Source organism: Ranitomeya imitator, chromosome 5 (assembly GCF_032444005.1).
Source record: "Ranitomeya imitator isolate aRanImi1 chromosome 5, aRanImi1.pri, whole genome shotgun sequence".
Classification (NCBI taxonomy): domain Eukaryota; kingdom Metazoa; phylum Chordata; class Amphibia; order Anura; family Dendrobatidae; genus Ranitomeya; species Ranitomeya imitator.
The window spans coordinates 596,954,051-596,960,701 of NC_091286.1; the positions used below are offsets into that span (position 1 = coordinate 596,954,051).

At 41.2% G+C, this 6,651-nt stretch overlaps 2 non-coding genes across 2 annotated transcripts; one reads left to right on the plus strand and one right to left on the minus strand.

Moving 5' to 3' along the window:
• Window positions 1–5,741: 5,741 nt before the first annotated feature.
• TRNAG-GCC (transfer RNA glycine (anticodon GCC)) lies at window positions 5,742–5,812 on the minus strand. The gene has a single exon. It is a non-coding gene; the product is annotated as a tRNA-Gly (tRNA).
• Window positions 5,813–5,921: 109 nt separating this feature from the next.
• On the plus strand, window positions 5,922–5,994 carry TRNAK-CUU (transfer RNA lysine (anticodon CUU)). The gene has a single exon. It is a non-coding gene; the product is annotated as a tRNA-Lys (tRNA).
• The last annotated feature ends 657 nt before the right edge of the window (window positions 5,995–6,651 follow it).

The following is a 6,651-nucleotide window of genomic DNA, read 5'->3' on the forward strand; positions in this document are numbered from 1 at the left end:
TGCGATTAGGGTCTGCTTCAAAATAAACATCAAAATGTATTCAAAGGTTATGTTTGCACTTCACGGACAATTCATCAATACAGGCAATTCTCTTAATGGCGGGGTGTGTTGGAGCGGATGCTGTGCAGGTGAGGCGTGTACCACCATGTGTGCCTCACTAGAAATCTTCCTCCAGTCTCTGCTACTGTAAGATTTATGGCACAGCAAACGCCACCACTCGTTATGAATTTTAGAAACGGTCGCCATGCTGCATCGCACCATCCTGCCCCGGCTCTTCCCAGTTTGCTGGAGCTGGGATGAGGATGAGAAGTTGAGTGAAAACAACAGAAGTCATTTCGTCACGCGCATCCTTGCGTTGCGCTACAAAATTGCGACTTTTCAAAACTTTTTTTTGGCAGAAATTTCACTAAAATGTTTTGGTGAATCATCCACAGTTTTTCATGGGGATATTGATGCTAAATTTGACTATAATCTGTGAACGCTGTGGAATAGGTTGGCGCTACAATAGTGCTAACAGCAAAAGCCAATCTGAAATCTTAACTCGGCAGATTCCCTCCAATTTGGCTTGAAAATTCGATTTGCATCGCATACATTTGGTTAAAATCAAAAGCTACAGGAAGGGGTTAAAGAAGATAAAATGTTGTACTTGCCTCTCCTGGCCCTTTCCTTTCCTTGCCATGGCCTGTCCTCTGGTCGGCTTCTCTTTCTTTGATCTTCTTGTTCCTGGCTCCACGCCAATGTTCACATCATTGATGTTAATGATATGTCAAAGAGGATACATACATGCTAGCCCGAAACACGTGTCCACAGGTAGGAATTGGTTGGCTGTGTAAATTCAGAAACTAATCCGCAGCATTGCACGCTTGGCGATTCCAAGCGCTGTGGATTAGACAGGGGTGGAAAGAGATGATTTGCATAGCTCCGCCTACTGCAAAGGATTCTGGGTAAACCTGCTATTCTTTGTATTATGCTGCTTGCAAGTACTTTCCGTTTCAGGAAAGCATCCACTATGTCAAAGAGGAGTGATTGGAGGGCTGGGCGGCAGCGGGAGAGGTATGGGGAAAGCTGGTTAAAGTTTTTTTTTTTTTTTTTTTAACCCATTCCAGCTCTCACTATTTGTGCAAATGAAATCCCCATAAGTTTGGATTCATTGAAATCCACATTTTGGAGAAACTTCTTGGTGAATTGGATTAGGCTAGAATCAATCTGCTCATCTCTAACAGTAAGGCTATGTGCACACCGAGCAATTGTAGCAGATTTTTCTGCAGCAGAGACCAGAGTGTTGGGCAAGAAAAACGCTGCATAAAATACATGTCTTTTTTTTTCTTATCAGCGTTACTGTTGCATTTTTTTTTTCCATTCAATTGAATAGGTGAAAAATACTGAAAGAAGAAAAAAAGATTTAAAAAATAGCTTTAATCACTTTTTTTATACATTTTTGGTGGAAGGAAAGCAGAAAATTTCCCACAATACGCTTTTGATGTTGCAGATTTTTTGCACCTTTACTGCCCATTATGTCAAATAGGTTTTTCTTCCAATTTTCTGAAACTACACAGCGCAAAAAAAAAAAATAACCAAAAACTCATTGTGGGAACTCAGCGTTAAGGTTCAAACCGGCAAGAATAAAAAAAAAAATAAGCAGCGTGTGCATGAGATTTCCGAAATCTTATTTACTCTGGTGCTACTGTAAAACGATGCATTTTTTTCTGCGGCAAAAACATGCTGAAAAAGTGACAAAAAAATGCAGCATGTGAACAAGAGGCTACTGATTACCATCATTTGGAAATGAGCCTTTGCGTACCATAGATAGAAGTATTTAAAAAGCTAAAATGCCTTTTTTTTAGTGGATCATTGCAATGTTGGCAATTAAATTTACAGCTGTGGTGACTGTAAGGCTGAAGCTTAGCAGCTTATTTTTTGTTTACATTATTAGGTCAATGTCTCCACCTAGTGTTGGCTCAGTGTATTAACAGACAAAGATGCCTGTAGTCTATAGAGATGCAAATAGTGATAAGCGAGTGTACTTGTTGCTCAGGTTTTCTCAAGCACGCCTGGGTAGTCTCCGGGTATTTATGACTGCTCAGAGATTTAGTTTTCCTCTCAGCAGCTGGATGATTTACGACTGTTAAACAGTTTGATTACATGTGGGAATTCCCTAGCAACCAGGCAACCCCCACATGTACTCAGACTGGCTAGTAGCTGTAAATCATTCAGCTGAGGTGATGAAAACTAAATCTCCGAACACTAACAAATACTCGGAGGTCACCCGTGTACTCGCTCATCACTAGATGTAAACAATAAAAATGAATATTGGCATTAACTCACTGAAGGGGGCTTAATTGTCTCCTCTCCAAATCGCACACCACCTGTGCGCTCGACCCCATCCCATCTCCTCACCACACTTATCCCGTCCCTAACCCACCTCTTCAACCTATCACTAACATCTGGCACTTTCCTTTCTGCTTTCAAACATGCCACAATCACGCCTGTCCTTAAAAAGCCAACCCTCGACCCAACAGCTATGTCCAGCAATCGCCCAATATCGCTGCTCCCATTCGCGTCCAAAATCCTGGAGCAGCACGTCCACGCTGAACTCTCCTCCCACCTCTCATCTAACTTGCTCTTTCACAATCTACAATCTGGTTTCCGCCCTCATCACTCAACTGTGACTACCCTGACCAAAATCACTAATGACCTACTTACAGCCAAAGCTAACGGACAATACTCTGTACTCCTCCTTCTTGACCTGTCCTCTGCTTTCAAAACAGTTGACCACCGCCTCCTACTACAGATCCTCTCCTCCTTTGGCATCAAAGACCTCGCCCTATCCTAGATCTCCTCATACCTTTCCAACCGCACATTCAGCGTCTCCCACTCCCACACTACCTCCTCATCCCACCCTCTCTCTGTTGGAGTCCCCCAAGGCTCTGTTCTAGGACTCTACTCTTCTCACTCTACACTCTTGGCCTGGAACAACTCAAAGTCCCATGGATTCCAGTACCACCTTTATGCGGATGACACTCAGATCTACCTTTCTGGCCCAGATGTCACCTCTCTGCTGTCCAGAATCCCGGAGGGTCTATCAGCCATATTCTCCTTCTTCTCTTGCTTCTCCAAACTCAATGTGGACAAATCTGAACTCATCATCTTTCCTCCATCTCATAGATCTTCCATACCTGACCTATCTACTGCAATTAACGACATCACGCTTTCCCCCATACAGGAAGTCCACTGCCTCTGAGTAACCCTTGACTCTGCCCTGTCCTTCACACCGCACATCCAAACTCTTTCCCCATCCTGTTGCCTCCAGCTCAAAAATATCTCCGGAATCCATCCTTTCCTCAACCGTCAATCTACTAAAATACTTGTGAATGCCCTCATCATCTCCCGCCTTGACTACTGCAACATCCTTTTCTGTGGCCTCCCTGCTAACATCCTTGCACCTCGCCACTCCATCACTCCTATTCCCTCAGTGTATACAGTTCAAATTACTAATACTGACCTACAAAACCATCCACAACCTGTCTCCTCCATATATCTCTGAACTAATCTCCCGATATCTTCCCTCATGTAATCTCCGGTCCTCCCAAGACCCCCTTCTCTCCTCCACACTTATTCGCTCCTCACCCAACCGTCTCCAAGACTTCTCCAAAATATCCCCCATCCTCTGGAATTCTTTGCCCCAACACATCCAACTATCAACCACATTCGGATCCTTCAGACAGAACCTGAAAACTCACCTCTTCAGGAAAGCCTACAGTCTACACTGACCCCGCTGCCTCCTCACCATTACTGAAGCTACGGCCTCACCAACACCAGAGCTCCTGTAACCCTCAACCTACTGTCTCCATCCCCACCATCCTGTAGAATGTAAGCCCGCTAAGGCAGGGTCGTCACCCCTCTGTATCAGTCTGTAATTGTTAGTTTGCTTACTGTAAGTGATATCTGTAATTTGTGTTTAACCCCTTTTCATGTACAGCACCATGGAAGCAATGGTGCTATATAAATAATAATAATAAATAATAATAATTAACTCCTGAGGTGAATAGTAACCGCAGTGTGCAAATGTTGTAATTCTATAGAATTTCTTTTTTTTATTCTGGTGGGTAAGAGGGCAGGTTAAAGGTGTGTCTGGACCTTTCATATTAGTTTTAACCCCTTCCTAACGTAGGGTGTAATAGTACATCCTGCGTCAAGGCTCAGGAAGTGAGCCTGCATCATACCTGTGATATAGTGCTTTCACTAACAGCAGTGATTAAATCAAGCCCTGATTGCTGCTGTTTAACCATTTAGATACTGTTGATTTTTTTCTGCTTTCCTTCCACCAAAAATGTATAAAAAAAGTGATTAAAAAATTGTATGTACTCCAAATGATATCCAAGTTCCTTAGTTGATGTAAAAAGACATAAATCCGTGCGACACATTCATTCCTGCAGTGAGAGTGTCAAAGGTCGTCATCAGTTTATATTCCACAGGTAGATCCATTCTTTTTTCTCTTAATGTGTGGCGGTGAGAATAAGCTTTTGCCCTATCTCCCCCACATACAGACCCCCAGTTGGACATTTAGAACAAAGATCCCAGATACTTTCAGCTGTGTCACTTCTAATGTGGTGTACCTAATTATTTGTAATAAATGTCCAACTGGGGGTCTGTATGTGGGGGGGACAGGGCAAAAGCTTAGAACAAGAATGAATTCTCACCGCCACACAATAAGAGAAAAAAGAATGGATCTACCTGTGGCAATACATTTCTGTCTCCCAAATCATAACATTATGGACATGAAATTAAAAGGTAGCTTCAAATCTCAGAGAGACAGAAGAGTCTGGGAATATAAACTGATGACGACCTTTGACACTAACTGCAGGAATGAATGTGTCGCAGATTTATGTCTTTTAACATCAACTAAGGAACTTGCCCCTCAGACTATGAGGGGTCATCACAACAGAACCAGACCCCAATAAAACAATCCTTATCTAAGAACTGGCCCAATATTTATGGACATAACTGTTTATAACTCATGATAATTCTGCTTCATGTCACCTGTCTTATCCATGGTTTCCCCTTTTTTTTTTCTGTGTTATGTTGTGCATAAATATGTGATTCTTCAGAATTTGTTTTAGTCTTTGCCTGATGAAGAGACCTGTGTAGTCTCGAAAGCTTGAAATTTGTTACCATCTTTTCAGTTGGCCATTAAAGGTATCAACCACTGAGGACTCTCAATTCTAAATATTTTTCTATGTTAAAGGTCAATAATTTATGGTTCATCAAAGAAAGGAAGAACAGATTAAAAGCACAAAAAAAAAAAACTGCCTTAGTGGAAAGAGTTTAAATGAATACATCTGGGCTTTAAAAAAAAAAAAAAAAACTGCATTGATGCTGCAATGTGTGAACACAGATGAAGACTGATCAGTTTTAGGAATTACGTTCAGCTTTCCATAACTCATAACTATAGTGTACAGAAGCTCTGCCACGTTATCATCCTATCTCCACTCCTGGTTTTTCTGGCTCATTTAAGAACTTTCAATTTTTTCTAAAATGTATTATAAATGAAGCTGTGCTGCAAGAACAAAATCATCTCTAGCCTGCAGGTTTGGCAAGTACACACAGCCACACCTCTGTACAAAGCACATTCGGAGCGGGCAAGTAGATTTTATGTGAACTGCATTATGTGCTAAATAATTTACGTGCAGTAAGCGTTTCTTCTAGATGTGTTCAAATTAAAGAGAAAAAAAAACACTGACTGCATTGGCCGGGAATCGAACCCGGGCCTCCCGCGTGGCAGGCGAGAATTCTACCACTGAACCACCAATGCTTGCCTGCTAAATACTGTCCCCTGAAGACTCAAGCAGCTGCTTCCCATCTGCACGAGCCCTGTTCTCCTGCACACTCACAGAATGTAATAAAATGCTGAACATTTAGAAGCCCGGCTAGCTCAGTCGGTAGAGCATGAGACTCTTAATCTCAGGGTCGTGGGTTCGAGCCCCACGTTGGGCGCAACTATTTTTTTTCATCACTTCTTTCAATTGTTTGTAATCTTTTTAAGAACAGAAAAGCAGTACAAAAGTTTTTTTTTTCTTCCCATTTAACCCTATGAGACTGAATAGAACCATGCACACAACAGACTATCACTTGTTGTAATTGTACATTTTATCTACAATCAGTATGTCTGTTCCCGCTGTGTTTCCTCTGGCTTCCTCCCACACTCCAAAGACATACTGACAGGGAGTTTAGAGGGTGAGCCCCATCAGAAAGCGATGATGAACTCTGTAAAGCTCTGTGGAATAAATGGCGTTATATAAGTAAGTAAATAGTAACAAAAAAGACATATAGAATAAGAATGATACAAGAGGCAAAAGAATAAATAACTAAACACTTCCTCCCAAAGAAGTGTAACCCCTACTTTTTTTACTTTATTTTTTGTACAAAATATCAAAATATATAAGTCAGATTTCTAAAAATATTTTTTAAGCAAAATTGTCTCATATGTTTATTACATAAAATAGTAGAATTGTTTGTACAAAAAAAATATATATAAAAGAGAACCCTGGCTAAGACACGGTTATGTAATTGAATACATAAAGATATTTACATAATCACTTAGGATGTTATGAAGCGTAACGGAACAGAAAATTACACAGGTTTTATAGAAAA